This window comes from Ambystoma mexicanum, chromosome 6p (assembly GCF_040938575.1).
Source record: "Ambystoma mexicanum isolate Mex_15411 chromosome 6p, UKY_AmexF1_1, whole genome shotgun sequence".
NCBI classification, from domain to species: Eukaryota; Metazoa; Chordata; class Amphibia; order Caudata; family Ambystomatidae; genus Ambystoma; species Ambystoma mexicanum.
The window spans coordinates 1,293,778,233-1,293,797,138 of NC_090935.1; the positions used below are offsets into that span (position 1 = coordinate 1,293,778,233).

Genomic DNA, 18,906 nt, shown 5'->3' on the forward strand with positions numbered 1-18,906 from the left:
AGTGCAGCGCTCCGCACATCAATAACTCACTGTGGTCTTCGCCATCGGCGCAGCAACTCCGAGATCGCAACCATCCCTGTGAAAACAAAAAGAGACATTGTTAGGGAACAGTGTAGTGGAGCAAGACGCCGAGAAGACAGAGAAATGGAGGGAAAGAAAGAGACAGAATAAAGACGGAAAAGACATTATAACTCACCTTGAAGACAGCAAGCAGAGTCAGAGTCACAGCCGGTCTGGACCCGACATAAGGGCACACAGACCAGTGAAGCAACTAGGTCCATGGAAAACCCGCACCAATCATGCGCCCCTGCACAGAAATGCAGGATGCAGAGTTCAACGCACAAAAACCTAAGGTGAACAATAATGCCAAGGGGTTGGGATTTGGACCAGAGGGAGGTGGGAGTCCACCCATCACAGAACCAGTATCTTAACCCTCCATTCTCCTGTTATAGGCTACCCAACGTCTGGCACATAACCAAGCAGAGAGGGGTCCGGGATAGCGCTTAGACCTCCATCTAGTATCGTGTGGCGCCCCCGTGGATATAAGGTGACCATAACAGACGCACCTAGATAGAACTCTGAATGTTAGCATGTGCCACACTTGGTTGGAATCCTCAACGTAGCCTGCGTCACATCTAGATACAATTGTGGATGTTGGCATGTGCCACACTTAGATTGATTCCTCAACCTAGCCTGCGTCACATCTAGACAGAGTTGTAAATGTAGACATGTGCACACATGGAGGGAATTCTTAAACCTGGCAGGCACCACATCTGGATAGAACTGTGAATACTGGCATGTGCGCACATAGAGGGAGTTCCTCAGCTTAGCATGCGCCACATCTGGATGGAATTGTGAATGTTAGCATGTGCCACAATTAGATGAAATCCTCAACCTAGCCTGCGTCGCATCTAGACAGAATTGTAAATGTTAGCATTTGCCACACCTAGATGAAATCCTCAACCTAGCCTGCGTCACATCTAGATAGAACAGTGAATGTTAGCATGTACCACACTTAGTTGGATTCCTCAACCTAGCCTGTGTCGCATTTAGACAGAATTGTAAATATAAGCATGTGCACACATAAAGATAATTCTTAAACCTAGCAGGCGCCACATCTAGATGGAATTGTAAATATTAGCATATGTTGCACTTAGATGGAATCCTCAACCTAGCCTGCGTCACATTTAGATTGAAAAGTAATTCAATGATTGATATACGACTCTCCTGCCAAGCCTGGACCAAGCTTGCCAGCATGAATCAATAACCAACCCACTAACAATTTCACTCCTCTGCATACACCTCTCAAACTCGAACCAAACACATCCACAAGCCTTCAAACAGCAAACCGCACAAACTTCACTACATTGCAACAACAAAACAAACCACACATAGACTTGCACAACAGCACACAATGACTACCGACCATAAAACACCCCAAACCCAGCCAACGGACCCACTGGGCTGAGGCTGCCAACACACATCACTGCTATCTTGCACTTTTTCAGCTCATTCCCACTAACTCACCCCCCCTCTCCCTTTTTCAGAGCCACCAGAGCACAAGGGGACCACTCCGGTGGTGATAGTGCATGGTACAAATATCCTTTAACATTAACATTAACAATCAGTGCTACAAAAAGCTAAGCACAGACCTAGTGGGGTCTGCTGATTGCCTTACAAAATACATCCTTTAAAGTTGCTACCATGATAGTAGATAACATCATGGAACTCAAGTATGTAAAGCCTCTCTTAGACAACAGGAGCCCCTCACAGAGGTGGTATTTGTGAACATCTACTGGAATCCTGCGTGTTCATCTGAACAGTCTTCCTTTCGGAGTTAGCCACATTATTGGGGAAATTGAAGGAGATGAACAGAAGTGTTCCAATAATTATCTGAGGAGATCTGAACTTGCAATGCATTCCACTCAATAAGGATACAAAGAATAATTCCACATGGAGAACTACGGAGAAAGGACATCTCTGGGTGGAGTTCTTTAAAGGTTGGGGGCTGGTAATGGCTAATGGAAAAATTCCAGGGGATACCTCTGCAAGGTCAACCAGATCACAGGAGGGGCGGGGGGTCTTCCATCTTCGATTATTTCTTCTTCTCAATGGACCTCTTCACATATAATGTAACTACGAATGCATCTTAGGGGGTAAATAGTGATCATCTTCATTGGAATTGATGTTTCAAGATTTTACATATAACCAACAAGAAAATTACAAACTGTCCATTTATAGCAGGAAAGGGAAAGTACGTCCCCTAAAATATAAATGGGGGTGGCGAGGAGCTTAACAACCGCCTTTATGAAATAACAGAGAATTCTCAAATGGAGAATTGTCAGCCAGAAAACTTTGAATGATTTGTGTGGTCAGTCTGTCCTCCCTCTGTGAGTGGAGGTGGGAAAAAACAGATTTTCCAGCACACTTTTGACAAAGAAACTATGTTGAGAAAAAAACGCTAAATCAGAGGCTGAAAAAGTTGAAAAGGGCATATCTGCGTGAAAAGATACCTGAAAGGTAAGCTAGAACCTTGACCCAATCCTATAAAAACTGGTTGGTAGCTAAAAAAATGTGGAGACTCCAACAAGATGGGGAAACCATGTTGAGACTGTTGGGGACAAAAGACTCAAGAGAGTTTTGGGCAGTGATGCATCAGCTGGAAGGTAAGACACAGACAACCTTGTGCAATATGGTCCAGGAAACAGATTGGATATCATACGGAAGTTGTTAGAGGCAATAAAAAACTACTATCAATAGTAATAAGGAAGAGGGTTGGAATCTTAAATTTGACGAACAAACCATCGCTGAATTGATTGGGAACAGTTCGGTATCAAAGGTGGCAGGGCCTAACGGCCTAACATATAAAGTTTTGAAAAGTGAAACAAATTTGTGGGCTAAACTGCTAAATAGGCTTTTCAAGGAAATCCTATTAAAACAGGAGTTCCCCCCATCATGGAAATCTGCGATTATAATACCCCTGTTCAAGGCGGACCGGTCGGTGGCATCAAATGGGTTTCAGGAGGGGCCTTTCCACTGCACTAAATGGTGCAAGGCTGAATCTCCTGAATGGAAACATAGCCAGTACGGGAGAGCAGCAGCTCTATGGGGTGTGGGTGGACTTCTCCAGGGTCTTTGATCAGGTAGACAAGAACCGGCTATGGCAGAATTTGAGAGCACGGGGTATCCCGGAAGAAATTTTGGGGATGCTAATAGAGTTACATAGCAATACATCAGTGAGAGTTTGTTTAGATGAGGAGGATCATCTGTCAGAGTCATTGGTGGTGGAAAGGGGAGTTTGCCAGGATTGCTTGGCGGACCCTCTTTTTTCAACTACTATCTGGCCGATATGGGAGATGTTCTGGCCGCAGCAGCTTTGGCAAGCCCAGTAATAAATGTGGTTAAAATCCACTGGCTCGCATATGCGGACGATGCCGTCTTGCTTCATAAGATGGCAATCTGTCTGCAGTGCCTCCTCAATAGTCTGTACTGTTATACTGAAGACAATGGCCTACCAATAAATCCCACCAAATCTAAGATTCTGGTCTTTAGACATAGGGAAACAAAAGTAATTTTCCCCAAATGGAGGCTTGGTGGACAAAACATTGAAAGGGTAGAAGAGCTGCTCTACCTGGGGTATAAAATGTATGCCTCTCTGGCATTCTGCAAAATAGAGCAAGATCTTAACATGAAACTAACACAACTGACAGCCCAAATGAAGACAATTCTGAAGAGATATTGCAGATTTTCCATTATACCACTAATCGAATATTATCAGGCAAAGATTATACCAATTTCCATATATGGCGTGGAAGCTAAACCCTTCCTTTGGGAGTGGAATTGGCAAAAGTGGGTGGGTCAGCATTGGAAAAAAGTATTGGTGTTACCGATGAGTCTCCCGACAGTGAATATCAAATTTGAACTAGGTTTAAAATCCCTACACTCTCAAATGTGATGGAAACTAATCTCACTCTTCCGGCTAATAATGTTGGCTCAGGAAGGATCACTATACGAAGACATAAAGATGCATATGGTGAATAACAAATCCAAGATGTTAGGACATCAACAGCTTATGGTGACAGGATGGCTAGAGAAAGCTGATATAAAAATCCAAACATTGCTAGAGAACCTAACAAAGGGAAAAAAACAGTGGGATGAGATGGAATGGCTCCTCACAACCGAGGTAGTAAGGGCAGGGAAAAACCCGAACCCACTGATGAAGACCGATAAAAATGTGGGCTATTTGTATCAATATTTGGTGAAATGCCCAAATTGGGTTATAAGGAAAACGTTCTTGAGATTACGGTTAAACGTAATCCATATGGGAGAAGTGTTGGCTTAAAGGGCGAAGGGAGACACTGCTATCCAATTGTGTGAAAATTGTAAAAACCCAGAGGAACAATCTTTCGAACCTCTACTTATGAATTGTAAGGGAACCTGGCAGGAGAGATCTAGGTTTTTTGAAAGATTTGGCTTTGAGTCCAAATATTATAGATCAGAGACATTTTGGGAGTGGTTGATTTCCAGGGAATCTCAGGGTTTGAAAATAGCTGTGGTCAAGGTATTAGAGAAATGCACTCGTGTGTTCTAAATATTTTTTCTGATTGTGTGGGGATGGTCTCCTTCCGATTTTTGTCTTTCTTCATGATTAGTAGGGACATGACTACGAATTGTGTAAATATTGGGGGTGAAGATCCAGAAAATGGATCCTATTATATGCAATTACTTTTTATTGTGGACTTTGGAATTGTTTTGCATCTTTTTTTTAATTTTGTATTATAATGTTGTTTGTGTTTGTTGCTTTAGGATTGGTTTTAAGGATGAAATATATGATTATATCTTCTTTTATTTAATTTAATTGCTCGAGAATGATGTAAAATATGGATTAATTGTTTATTAGATTCTCTGTTCATTGTTGAATCAGTGGTTTATTTTTTGTAAAAGGTTTTTAAACCAAATACAATAAATAAAAATAAAATAAAAAAATGTCAACCTACAATAGAGACACTAACATTAATGCACTGTCAGAGGCATCATGCCCAGGATGATACAGCTGGATCCACCTCGTGGAGAAAGTTGTCTTCAGCAGGTGTCAGAGCTAACTGCCAGGTTACAAGTCAGCAGGAGCCAGGTGGAGTCGGTGGCATGGATTACTTGGGATCCTCAGCTGAGGAGGTTCCTGCCATCTACTGCAAAATCACCAGTCTGGAGGTCTCTGAGCTACTGCATCTGACCCAAGATGAAATCTGTATGTCACTACTGTCATCTCTCCATTCCTGAAAGCCAAGACCATGGCAGTCGATGTGTCCAGAGATGTCTCTCAAGGAAAGCACATTTGGAGACCACCTACTACATCAAATGCGATAGAGATTCCACTAAGCTGTATTTTATACACTCCATGACCAGTACAGACATCTTGTCAGCCATATAACCTTTGGGTTGCTGCACTCAAGATATTTCTGGCCTAAACTAGTGGCAAATGTCAAGTATTAGTGCCATCACTGCACCTGGTGTGTCACCAGAAAGCCTGTGTATCATCCTGCAGCCTATCTGCAGAATTATGGGCCCATGTAACTCTGCTGCATTTACTTCCTAAAGTTGGATAAGGATCGACAAGGTGTGCAGAACATTCTGGTGGTGACAGGCCACTTCACTCGGTATGTGCAGGCATTTGCCACTGAAGATCAGCATGCAGCCACCGTTGTCCGTGTGTTGTCAGAGAAATAATACATGGACTACAGCTGGTCAGTCAGGATTCATTCCAACTTGGGACCAGATTTCAAATTGACACTCATCAAGAAGATACTGGAGTTAAGATGGATGGTATAAAGAAGACCTGTACTATTCCATACCTCCCTCAGGCGGATGCCCAAGTGGAGGGGTTCAATCACACCCTTTGGTGATACTAGGCACCATGAGGCTGGAAAAGAAGAGCAGATGGAGTCAGCATGTGACTACCCTGAACCATACTTATAACATTATCAAGAACAATGCCACTGGGTTGACACTGTAATTGATGTTTGGTAGGGATGCCCACAACTGCCACTACACCTGCGTTTTGGAGTGTCCGCAGATGGAACAGGTAGCGATAATTCCACCAGCTATGCAAACCAGCTCAATTGCCAACTCTTGCAAGCACATCAGCTCACCCAGGCAGCTGCAGAGAAGACAGTGGAAAGAAAATAAATGCTGCCAAGACGCCATGGTCAAGTTTCATGCACTTCAGCATGGCAATTGTGTGTTGATCTGCAGACTGGGAAAGAGAGGAGGCAACAAGCTAGGTAACAGGGGGAATCTCAGCTCTTCATTATTAAGAATCAGCCAGGAGAGCTCCCTGTCTACTGACTGCAAGAGGAGGGACAGCCAAGGAACATCAAGACCTTGCACCGGAACCCCCTACTCTCAGTCAAGGATGACATTGAGCTGACATCAGAAGTGATCAAAGTGGAATCGGCCAAGGGTCCGATAAGAAGACGGCAGTGACTCCAAGCTGAAAGGGCCAATGAGAGAGATCCTTCAAAAGCTCCAAGTAGCTTCTCAAGCTACTGAGACCATGATAGCAGCAGAAGGCCAACTGGAAGCCAGTGATGACTCTGAAGGCGATATTTTTAGCATCTACCCAGACCATCGGTTAGATCAGACACTAATGGGGTTCCCTACATCCATGGATCGAGCTCCCACTACAAGGAAACCTAAACCTAGTCCAAAGAGGATTGTTTAAAACCATTAGAGTAAATGATCATTGGGAGGGATCCTTTACTCTAAAATTTTAAAAAGCAGTTACCGGCGGGAGCAGAATGCCATTGAGTAAGAAATGTTTTAAACCCTCTACAAGAGTAGTTGAGATGTGCTCTGCTCCGTGCCATCACCACCACAGCCTGGGTCTATATGGTGGCGCCGGGCTCACTTCAATTTCCTGCACTCCTCACAGCGGGGAGTGGCCAAAGTGTACACACTCCCAGGCGGTGTGCAGTGATAATGTCGAAAACATTTGGTCAAATTACAAAAATGTCAAAAACATAATGTCGAAAAAAAAATGAGAATGCTTTATTTTTTATTTACATGTTTTTTGGGTTCTGCAAGTAAAAAAAAAAAGGTTAAAACAGAAAAAAAAAATTAGAAAGGGGGATGGATGGAAACCCCCCCATTTCGAACAAAAAACAAAGAAAAAAAGACATTCTAATTTATTTTTCTCCACATTTTGACATTCGACAAAATGTTTTTCGACATTATCACTATAAAACCTCCCAGGCTGGGCGTTTATTTAAAGGTGCCGCCCCCGGCCAAGTTACCCATCAGTACTCCCCAGGCCGCACCTAACACATGCAGTCCGGGTTGAGGATAGTTGTTGGCCCGTCTACCCCATGTGCTGCAGTCAACACTGGGCTGCATCTGACGCAGCCCATCAGATTTAAAAAAGGGACAACTTCATGGTGTGGCAATTGCTGATCTACCTCTGACACAGCAGCACAGCCAAAGTAAAGACTTTGGGCCACCTCCCACACTGCTGTTGCCTGTGTATAATAATGAAATGCTTAACTGCTGGAGAATCCGCCATCAACAGATCAACACCTTCAAGCAGCAGAAAGAGCCTTGAGAAAGCCGTGGCACTGCATGTCCTTTGTATATATTATTATGTACTTTTTAATTTTTTTAAGCCCTGTATATATTTTTTAAGGTTTGTTTTAATTTTTTTAAGGTTTTCGATATGCAGCTGCTGAGGGTTACTAAATATTTTAAATAGCGTCTTGAGTTTGATCCATACCAGAAGCAGGTATATGTGAACCTACAGAACTACTAAACCAGTGGTGGCTGGCCCATGGGGGCGGGAGGGGTGGAGCCCCACCAACAATGACACCCCCCAATCAGCCATCCCTGCCGCACATGCGCATTGCAGGCCCTCCCCGGTCAGCAGAGGAAAGCTGATAAACTCAGCTGAAAAGAATGCCTGGGGGTATTAAGAAAGAAACACCCCCAAGGCATCCTTTTCTACAGCAAGCCTCCCCTGTCACTCAAACACACCAGGGTGGGGTTAGACTTGGAGACCCCACGAAAGTCTGTGCAAGAGGTAGTACAGGGTGCAGGGATCTACCAGCCTCGTAGCATTGAACCTCCTCCAATAAAGAGAGTCAATGCTCAGAGGCTGGGAGGCTCAGGGCTATGACACAGTGATGTCACTGTGGAGCCCCAGCCACATACTGGAAATGTACAGAGAAGAAACAAAATGAAACACAGCCCAGGCTCTGTTTGGTTTCGGTTCTCAAAAGGGGCAGCTGTTGGACCCCCTTTGGTAAATGAAACCAGCCCCTTTTGGGAACCGAAACCAAACAGAGCCTGGGCTGTGCTAGGTTTCAGTTCCAGCATGTGGGTGGGTCTCTCTCAGGGCCAGTGCCAGACAAGACAAGCAGCCTCGCAGGATCCCATCTAGCGCTGGACCAGGAAGGAGAAGCACTGCAGGGAAGCCATTGTTGGACAGTCATTCATGAGGTAAGTTAATTTTATTTCCATGACTGTCTTTTACTTGACCAAAAAAAAGAAAAACCAAACTACTAGGTTTTTCCCGTTTTTGATCGAGTACGACCCGAATTCATCAGCCAGGATGGAGGACTAAGAAAGCAGAAAAAGTTAGCAATTCCTTCTGCAGAGAAAGCATGTGTCTATACATTTGAGATTTCAACAAGTTATCTATGGTATATACTCCGTCAAAACATTCAATGACTTCAATGACTTCAAAGCTTTCTTTGGATTCATTTATAACGTCTCAAGCGAGAGATGTAAGATGACCAATTTCCATAAACAATCCTGATTAAGTTCACATAGACATCCTGAGTCTGCACTTCACTCATGCACTTTCCTACTTAGCACAGTATAAATATTTCCATCGGGAATGGTATAACATTTCCGAAAGATAGCCAGCATTTTCTATAAAATCAAGCTCTCACGCGATTGCAAGCCCAGTTCATATCTCGTTGCACTCAGAGGCACACATCAAGCTCTCACGCGATTGCAAGCCCAGTTCATATCTCGTTGCACTCAGAGACACACATCAAGCTCTCACGCGATTGCAAGCCCAGTTCATATCTCGTTGCACTCAGAGACACACATCAAGCTCTCACGCGATTGCAAGCCCAGTTCATATCTCGTTGCACTCAGAGACACACATCAAGCTCTCACGCGATTGCAAGCCCAGTTCATATCTCGTTGCACTCAGAGACACACATCAAGCTCTCACGCGATTGCAAGCCCAGTTCATATCTCGTTGCACTCAGAGGCACACATGTTGGTAGATGATAAAGTACACAGCACCATATTATAGATTCCAAAGCGCTGAGTTCAGTTAATTTCCAACCTTTAAAGAATTCTAGGCCATAACATAACTTTGGAACAATTTCTGCAAAGTAGAATTTGAGCAAGGGAAGTGCAGTAAATTTGCCATACTTCAGAACCATTTTTTAAATGTGCCTAGCTAAAATCTGTACTTTCTTTCTCAGAAAGTCCCTTCAAAAACATTTCAATGGTTTGGAAATTACTGGATAGCCTAAATACACCAGATACTTTTCCACTTGCAGTTTATGCGTATTTAATGTCCCGCAGAAAGAATCACTACGATTACTAAGTTTTATTATTACCGACTTTTTAGGTTTTTCAGTGTCATATATTTGTTAAAGGCCTTTAGTAGGCACTGAAACACTATAGGAGTTTAATCAATTAAAAGAAAGTTATTGGCATAGGCTGTACATGCTTATTTTTATCCCCCCTACCTTAGGGACGACAATTGAGGCTCAAGACAGAGGGCTTCCCACATCTGATACATAAATATTACAAATACTATGCACGCATGCCTTAATCCATTTTTTAGTAGCAATGGACCTTGTGAGTAAACCTTCACTACTAAGTATAACTTGTATGCAAGACCCCTCATAAAGGTGAATTAGAATGCTCAATAGTCCACATGGCAGCCCTAGTTTTAGGAGTTTTGTCCAGAGTGTTGGGTGATCGACTTTATCAAAAGCCATAGAGAGATCCATGGATGCAATATAGATGGGGAAGATTTCTCAAACCAAACTGAGTGTTGAATACTACTAAGTAAGGTACCACCCCAATCAGTTTCCCTATGCTTACAAAAGCCAAACTGATTAATACTCACAATGTTGTTATTATTACACAACTCATCTAGATGTTCTAACACCATAGCATTGAATATCTTGGAATTTACGTCCATCAATGTGATAGGGTGATAATTAATTGGCAAAGATTTATCCCACTTCTTATAAATGGGGATTACATATGAAGTCCTCCATGACGAGGCGTCGCCCTATTCACAACAATATCCGTAAAAAACACTGTAATTTTTTAGACCAGAGAGAGGGATTCTGTTTCAAGATCACATTAGTAATTATGTTAGGACCACATGCCAAGGAGGGCTTTGCCCTAATAATCATTTGCTCAACATCATCCTCTGATATCTTCAGATCCCAATTACTTTGCGTGGTATCTGGTTCTGGCTTGCTAAATGGCCGGATTACCTGCTTGTACAACTTCCGAAAGTGGGTATCCCAGATTTGCTCTGGTATAGGGTTTGTTTGTGAGACTAATTGTGTCACCTCCAACAACATTGACCAAGGACCAAAAGTTGGAGGCATTCTGCTTCTTTAGTACTTCCATTATAGCCACCCCGCCTCTTTGGTAGAGCAGATGACGATGAACTTTCAAACTGTTTTTTTATTTCTGATATAGTCATTTGACCCCCGTTATTATATCTACTCTCCTAGTGTTAGTTAGTTTAAGCTTACGGATATCCTTGCAAGATTGTCTTTTCATGTTTCTAACCTGTATGTCAAATTTATGACGATAAACTCTAACACTGTTATGTTTATCAGAAGTACGAGGCATGAGATCCAACACTGATGGAAGATAGGGTACCAATATTGATAAAGAGTATCAAGCCAATTTCGTTTCAGAAGTGTAACCCTCCTAATTCTTCAGTTTTAATACATTTAATTTCTCTCTATTATTCTCATACCAGCTTCTTCTTCTCACATTTACTGTGGGAAAATTAGAGAAATATTGCCTCTACCTTAAACTTTTCAGAACCTACAGTTTTAAACTCAACATTCCATGGTTGCTAAATGAGTTAGATAAGATGACAAGATTTTAAGCTAAGTCATACTAGTTTTTTGACACAAACACATTCATCTATCGGCAGAGTTCCAGCTAATACACGTTGGCATATTAAGGCCACCCTCTTCTCGTGCTTCTGTGAAGATAAATAAGCCCCATCCCCCCAAGTTCTGAGGCCACTTCTGTCCCTGTAGCCTTTTCCTATTTAAGTTATTAAAGTTAATTTAGGGATCAATATGAATGATATCAGGTCCTGTTTCCTATACCCTCTCCTATTTTCCATCAGATGATATTCAATATCAAAGGCATTGTCCGAGTTACAGTCAGAGTTAAAGTCCCCCGTGATAATTATTTCTCCCCCAGGGAAACTCGATAACCAGACTTCCATTGCTTCATTCAGAATCCTGGGAGTGTGTTCCAAATTTTCTTTCAGATTCCAATCAATGTTCAACAGGTGGAACTTTATACCCTTCAAAATGTCTTCCCCTTCAATTACCACGGGCAGTATTCCCTTGCTAGTGTTCACAGTACTTAGAACCCCCACCCCTGCCTTTATTGCTATAAATAATCCCCCAGATGGTCTACCACTAGGCCCCTGAATTGCTGGTTCAGTCACAATAAAATAACCATCTAGAGCCGGTGTACCCAACAACCAAGTTGTCTGTAAAAAAAAGACAGAATATGTTCGAAGATGTCTGCAAAGAAAGGGGTCAGAGTAAAGGGAGGAAAAACATCTCACATTTCCTCCATGCATAAAGTAGCCTTTCATATTGTGTGGTTGACTGATAGCATTTCTGAGAGACAGTGCCAGCCAACACCAGTTTGTCTCTCCCCTCACTTCTGACAACGGTGTAAGGCCCCGATCATTTTGAAGTTCTAAGTTACTACCCATATTGTCTGACCCTGCACCCCTTCTTAAAAATCCCCCACTGCATTAGTCTAAAGAATAAGCTACCAAGTCATATCCCAGACTGTGTAGGCTAGGAACTTCGCTTACTAAAATCTCATAGACCAAATGGGATGGTATGATCAATCTCACATGGTCATATCTTCTAGGATTAATAAAGTCAACCAATTTGATGTCCTTCGATGTGATTAGCCGCAAAGCTAGAATTTCACTAAAGAGGTCCAATATCCTTCATCTATTTAATGAGGTTAGCCCCCCTAGATCAAACATATAATTCAAGACAAAGCTAGGACAATCTAGAAATATCAGTTCTCTCATGGGTAAATCCATGGTTCCCTTTTCTTTATAAGAGGGGCAATGAGACAACTGTATTTGGGCCTGTCTTTCATGACCCCCAATACATCATACTCTTCACATTGGGTAATTAACCTTGGTGTTGGATGTTTCTGCCCTCCTGCCAAAAGCTCCATATGCTCCCCAACTGAGAGCCCCTTATAATGGTCAGGTATTGTGTCAGGTTTTGATCTCAAGACAAGAGAAGTATGAGATGATTCAGAGTCAGGCTTGCCGTAAGTTTGCCACCCATTCATCTTTACATCCAATGCCTTACTGGGAATTCTGGTACCATCATTATTAGATGTATTTACTTCCCTCTGAAGGAAAATCCCAATGGGAGGATTAGGTGGATTTTGTGAGCAGTGTTCCACCAAAATATTTTCACAAGCTCCTGTATAACTGGTGCAGTATAGTCTAATTCACATTTCAGGGGAAGGTTGTTTCCAAGCCTATATAAACCTACCTTAAATGTACTGGTTTTTATATTCAGAGAAAAACAAATCTATTTATGGGCATTATGGTTATAGTACATATGGGAAAATAGGGCATGATAAGTAACTTTTGATGCAGTAACATTATAAAATACCCTCATTTATAAAAACATTGGCAATTCAGGGAAAAATCTTTCTTAAGTGTACATCATGGCTAACAATAATAGGGCTATTTAATATGTGATGTTCACTTTAGTAACATTGCGAAACACATTCACCTATACAAACCTTTAAAATAGAATGAACAAACTTTGTTAATTGGATGTTATGGTCAAGAGTACACTTTAAGACCTTTCCAATTCAGTGACCTTATGAAGATGATACCCTTTTTCCAAATGTGCCACCTGCATGTGTGACAGCCCATGTTTAGTCATGACTAGAGAGCAGATAAAACACATTCGTTTTCACTGACACAAAGTAAAAGGCAATGGTACAACTGTTCTGAACCCAAAAACTTCAAAACCAGAGTGTATCCTATGTGTCCTTATGCCAAACAGCCTGCCATCTACAATGTCTACCCTTTACTTCATCTCCATGTGGGGAAGTGGATGATTCACTATGGGCAAAGCAGGATAAATGCAATTAGGATGAAGTATTTGTTATGCCACTATAGCTGCTCAGTCAAGGAGGTACAAGGATGTATATGACTGCTGACGTAGTGATGCTAGGCAGCAAAGCAGTACTGGAAATGTGGGATATAAAAGATAATGAGCTGAACTGATATGAATGTTTCTATGAAAGGTTGATGCCTGTGCATGCCTACTTAGAGATATCTGTAGCTTCCTTCCTTGGCTCCAGAGTTTCCTACCATATCGCCAAATGGTTTTTATAATCCCTCCCAATTCAGAATATTTGCCACGTAATGCATGTTCGAACCTCTTCACCACCACACCGAGTGGCTCAAACTTGATGCTCTTCAGTGCACCCACCACATTTGAATTGCCTCTTCAAACAGCCAGCATCCTTGTTGCTGATCTTCATCGACAGTCGACCGGACCCTGGGGGATCTGTCAAACTGCAATCTTCTAATGCCAGACCAGAGCTTCTCGACTCAAACTGTGCAGTCAGTCACCAGCATCTTTGTCGTTGAACTGACTGTTGAAACGACCCTGCTGTCCCTCTCAGTCTGCACTTCAAGCATTGCCTTTTAAATGCAGCGAATTCATGTTTGACACCTGCTTGACATTGTTCCCCAGCTAGAACAATAGGACATGGAAGTAAGGCTGCAAGTACAGTCGCAGAGCAGTTTTTTTCAGTTTGGCAGCGGTTAAAGGTTTTTGAATATTGCTCCGGAGGAAAAAGCATCATGGAGCTTCAAGAGGTGGAGCTTCTCTACATAAGCATTTACTGGACCAGAGCGCTGGTACCAAAGTACCGCTGCAAGTACAGTTGCAGGCCCACACCTGTCCCTGCATTTGCAACTGTGTGGATTTGTACTAGCCGTTGATCCATTGATCGGTTGCCCGCGTTCGATCCAGATGAAATCACAAGCCTGACCCGAGCCTTTATATTGACACAGTACTAAATATTGACTTAGGCTCTTAAAGAACATAGATCTATGACCCCGACTTTGAGGAGTAAAGTGTCTCCCTTTGACAAGAATCAGCGAGAAAATGTACAACTTTCAACAGGACTGATGCTCTATGGTTAACTTACTGGGGGTAGCTACGCTGGGTAATGATTTTATAATGCTGTGTATACAAGAAGGCACCATAACGTCACTTGTTACAGGAATGCAGGTGTCTTTAACAATGATTCCCCTGGATAAAGTACCAGCTTTGAAAAACACAGCCTCAAAAATGCAGTGGTCGAAGTGAGCCTGAGCGGTTGGGAGCGGTGCTCCTCTACTTTTTTTAATTAAGATTTACTGTTCCTATACTTTTATTTTAAAAAGAACCCGTTCCGGAATGGTTTTGTTTAAACATAAAAGTGTAGGAAGAATTTTAAACTTGCACTTTCAGTGCACTACACTGAACGTTCCCTTAAATAGCAGGTGCATGTGTTTGGGGGTTTGTATTGTGTGTGGGATGGGGCATGACAATGGAGTTTGTGGGGAGTGGGTGCAGGCCTGAGGGGAACATAGTTCCACTACTTCTTATCGTATACTTCGACCATTGCAAAAACGACAGCATATTTTACTAAAATTGCAATTGCACCCCAACCAAATGAGGACAATGGGCCTCATTCCGAGATTGGAGGTAGTCATGGCGCTATTTGCGCCATGACTGCCTCCAATAACGGTACTGGCACCAGTGTGCTTCAATAGGGACTTACCGGTGTAGTCTGACCTTTGCGGGACCGGTAAATCCCCATTGAAAAAGCCATTCCCCATTCCCATTTGAGCCCCAATAGGGCTTAATGGGAATGGGGAAGCTGCTAATAACGGTACCACAAATTGCGGTACCGTTATTAGCTCTGAAGTCCCTTAACGGGCCTGTCCATTACGCCTGGTCAGACCAGGCGTTAAAGTAGGGATCCGCTAAGGGACCTCGTAGTAGGGCGGTAAGGGATTACCGGCACTGGTCTCCTTACCGGTGCCCGGTATCCCTTACCGCCCTACTCGGAATGAGGCCCAATGGCTTAGTTTCTGAAAAAAAACGTATGTCAAATGCTATCCCATCATTTTATCAGAAAGATGTAGGACCCTCTTCTACCAGTGAACTTAATGTGCCTGAAGACCCGTCTGCTCCCGCGGTTAGGGAACGGGAAATGGTGGAGGCGACAACTGAGGATCAGATAGATGGGCCGTATGTAGCTCGGTGGGAAGAGAAGCAGGACATATGAATACATCAGAAAGAAGACCATTGACTGATGAATGTGTCAGGTGAAAGGGCTTGTTATGCGACGGTTTCGCTGACTGCCTGGCCGGTCTTATACCTAGAGTCAATTGCAAATGATAGTGTAGACACGTCGCCTTCAACTGAGTCTAGGCCACCATTTTTTAAATTTTTTTTTATTTTTATTGTCTTAACTGAATTAACAGTTTTTACAAAAAGGAAAGTCTTGTTTCTTCAGGTACTTTGTGTATGTTTTTCCATTTTTGTTCGTCAAATTAATTGTCTAGGGCTAAATCCTTTAGTCTTTCATTTATTGAGCGATGGCCTCCAGGTTCAGACTAGGCAAAAAGTTTACCAGCGCAATGACTGGTCTTCGACTTAGCCCATTCATCAAGAAAGTCCACCAGAAGTCTTCGTCCAGTCTTGAAAATTTAGAATAGAGATGACCTAGGTGAGTTTCCCTGTTACCAATGGTGCCAGGACAATGGAGAATCAACAAGAATCGGTCTCAGATTTGCCGCGGATTCTCAAAACCTTGTTTGTTTTTAGAATGTTCAGTCTTGCTCTCAGGAACGTCGAATGGAAGGTCTTATTTGGAAACTTCAATAGGTAGCTGATGGGCTTGTTTATTTTTTGGGCAAAGAGTGGGAGGTGGGCCACGGACTTGTAGTTCAGTGCTTTCAGCTGAGTGTCGCTCCAGTCAGTTTCCTTCAGTTTTTTTGCCGTCTTTGTTGGATTGGATACTTCCTATTGCTTTTAGGAGAGTTTGATTTTTGTGTATCCAAGCTTTAAGCATTTTGTTTGAACCTTTCTCGATTTCTTCTTGTATTAGTGTATAGATTTTCTCGCTAGATGATCTCACTTCCCTGTAGAACATCAGAATGTTAAGGGATACCATGCCTTCAAATGAGATAAGGCCGACTTCTCTTCTTATGAGGATTATTGGCATAGAGGTAGGCAGTCGGAGTAGTTTTTTCCAGATAAAACCTTCCAATTTAGGCCAAATTGAGTCTGGAATGTTTGGCATAGCTGCCACTTCGTAGGTAAGCGCTGGGACCGCTTTCGTCCTGTAAAAGTTAATTGCAGCCTTAACTGAGAAGAGACCACATTTTTTTGTACATGATAATCAGTTGATAAGTTAAGGTTTTGTTTTTGTGGACCAAAAATTCTTGCATTGGTTGCTCTTGTGTCTTGTTGCTAAACATGGTGCCCAGGTATCTGAAAGGTTCCAGTTCTTCGAGGCGGGCACTGTTAAGGAACCATTTCTCTGGTGTTTTCCGTTTGGCCGCTTTTATTTGGTGCATCACTTTGGTTTTCAGGGCATTGCTTTCTAGATCGTTAGTTATCAGGTATTCATTCAAATTGTCCAATTTTCTCTGGGGCCCTATCTTCGTTTGGTCAATTAGAATGATATTGTCTGCATAAAGCAGTCTACTGATCTTTTCAGAGCCCACAGAAGGAGGGAAATCTTTTACATTTCTTTCGGAATGTTGGTAATCGCCTGTATAGGCGTTGTAAAGTGCCAGTGCCAAGGGACTTCCTTGCTTTACTCCACAGCTTGTGCAGATTAGTGAGGAGAGTAGACATGTGCCATTGAGTCGAACTCTCATAGATGTTTCGGAGTAAAGTTCTTGTATTGGATCCAGCAAAGCGGGGGTACATTTCCAGTACGCAAGTTTTCTCCATAACTTCTCTCTATTTACTTTATTGAATGCTTTGGACAAATCGATAAAAGCCAGGCACAGAGGGGGAGCCCCTTCCTGTACTCTGGCATTGAGGATGTTGAGAGTAAATATGTTTGCCATGGTGCTTAGATTTTTCCTGAAGCCAGTTTGGAAGTTGTCCCACCCTTCTGGAGAAGACACCCAGGTCTTGAAGCTGTCGAGAAGGAAGGATCCAAAGATTTTTCCGATGCAATCAAGGAGTGCAATGGGGCGATAGTTGTTTGGATCGCCTCTGTCTCCTGATTTATAAATTGGCACTATGTTTGCTGTCTTCCAGGATGTTGGAATGGATCTGGATGCCATGCAGGATTCAAAGATTTCCGCTATCAAGATAGACCAGCTGGCGGGGTTGGATTTTAAATCCATGGTTGACAAACCGTCAGGATCGGGTGCTTGTGATGATTTAAGTTTTTTGATTTTAGATTGGATACAAGCTGGGTCGAGTTCAATGTCCCAGTGGGTACTTCGATGTTTCAGAGGTTCTGTCCCTTTCGAGGGTAGGTCGAAGAGAGCTGAAAAGTGGGTAATCCAAGCTTCTTCTGGGACGCTAGATGTTAAAGCGTCTTTACCTGGTGAGCTTTTTGAAGCAATCAATGACCAGCAGGCCTTTGTTTGCTTACCACTAAGTACTCTCAGCATTTGCTTGGAGTCGAGCTGGAGGTTGAAGCCTTTTAACCAGTTCTTGTAACAAATGATTGAAATCCGAGCTGCTTCTCTGTTAATAGTGGAAGGCAAACATCTGGCCTTTCTTTTAGCTCGTCTCATCGTGAGCCTTTTTTCTCTTAGTATCAGGTTGTTGTGATGGTGGGTCTTGGCTTTGGTTCGGCTGCCAATTTTTTTAACCTGGTATGGCTGTAGTAGTGGGCAATAATCCGTGAGGCTGGATAACTCTTTCGAGTTTTCCAGTGCTTTGGCTTGGCAGTAGTTTGTAGTTAGTGTCGTGATGGCTGGACCTTTCAATCTCAAACGTGTGGAATTAGCATAAGTCTCGATGTTGGTCATTCTGAGAGTAGACAAACTCTCATGGGCAGGTAACCGGGAAGCTGTCCACGTCATTTTCAATAGATTGTGGTCACTATTGAATGTTCTAATAACCTCAAAACCTGTAACCTGCATCATGAGGTCTCTGGAGAGATAGACATGGTCTAAAGTGGCGTGTCTTCCGGCTAACTCCCAGGTTGGGAGGACCGGGTGGGATGCTTTTCCCAAGAAGTGGGCGTTATGAAGGTCAAAAGAGGCCATCAAGTTCGCCCATTTCCTTCCTCTTTGTAGGGAGTTTTCTGGCATTGTTGTGGTATTAGCTTTTGTTTGTACGTTTTTGATTCTTGTTTGCATAATCTTGACGTTTAAATCTCCACAAATGATTATACTGTCAATTGAGTCATTTGATAGAGCGTCTTTCAGGATATTTTCAATTTTTTGTAGGAAGTGATCGGTTGCGCATTCTTTGGGATTCCAGTACAAGTTTATCAATAGGTAAATTGTTTTCTTTTGTTGACTTGGGCCTTGTAGGCTAACGCCTCGTTGGATCAGTGCTGCCAAAATATACG

At 42.7% G+C, this 18,906-nt stretch overlaps 1 long non-coding RNA gene across 1 annotated transcript in view; it reads left to right on the plus strand.

Annotated features, from left to right (window-relative positions):
• The first annotated feature begins 8,401 nt into the window (after positions 1 to 8,401).
• The window catches only part of LOC138511036 (uncharacterized), a 188,543-nt gene continuing 178,038 nt past the window's right edge, over positions 8,402 to 18,906 (plus strand). Inside the window, exon 1 of the long non-coding RNA XR_011280552.1 lies at positions 8,402 to 8,487. This is a non-coding gene — a long non-coding RNA (uncharacterized lncRNA). The remainder of the gene's footprint in view (positions 8,488 to 18,906) is intronic.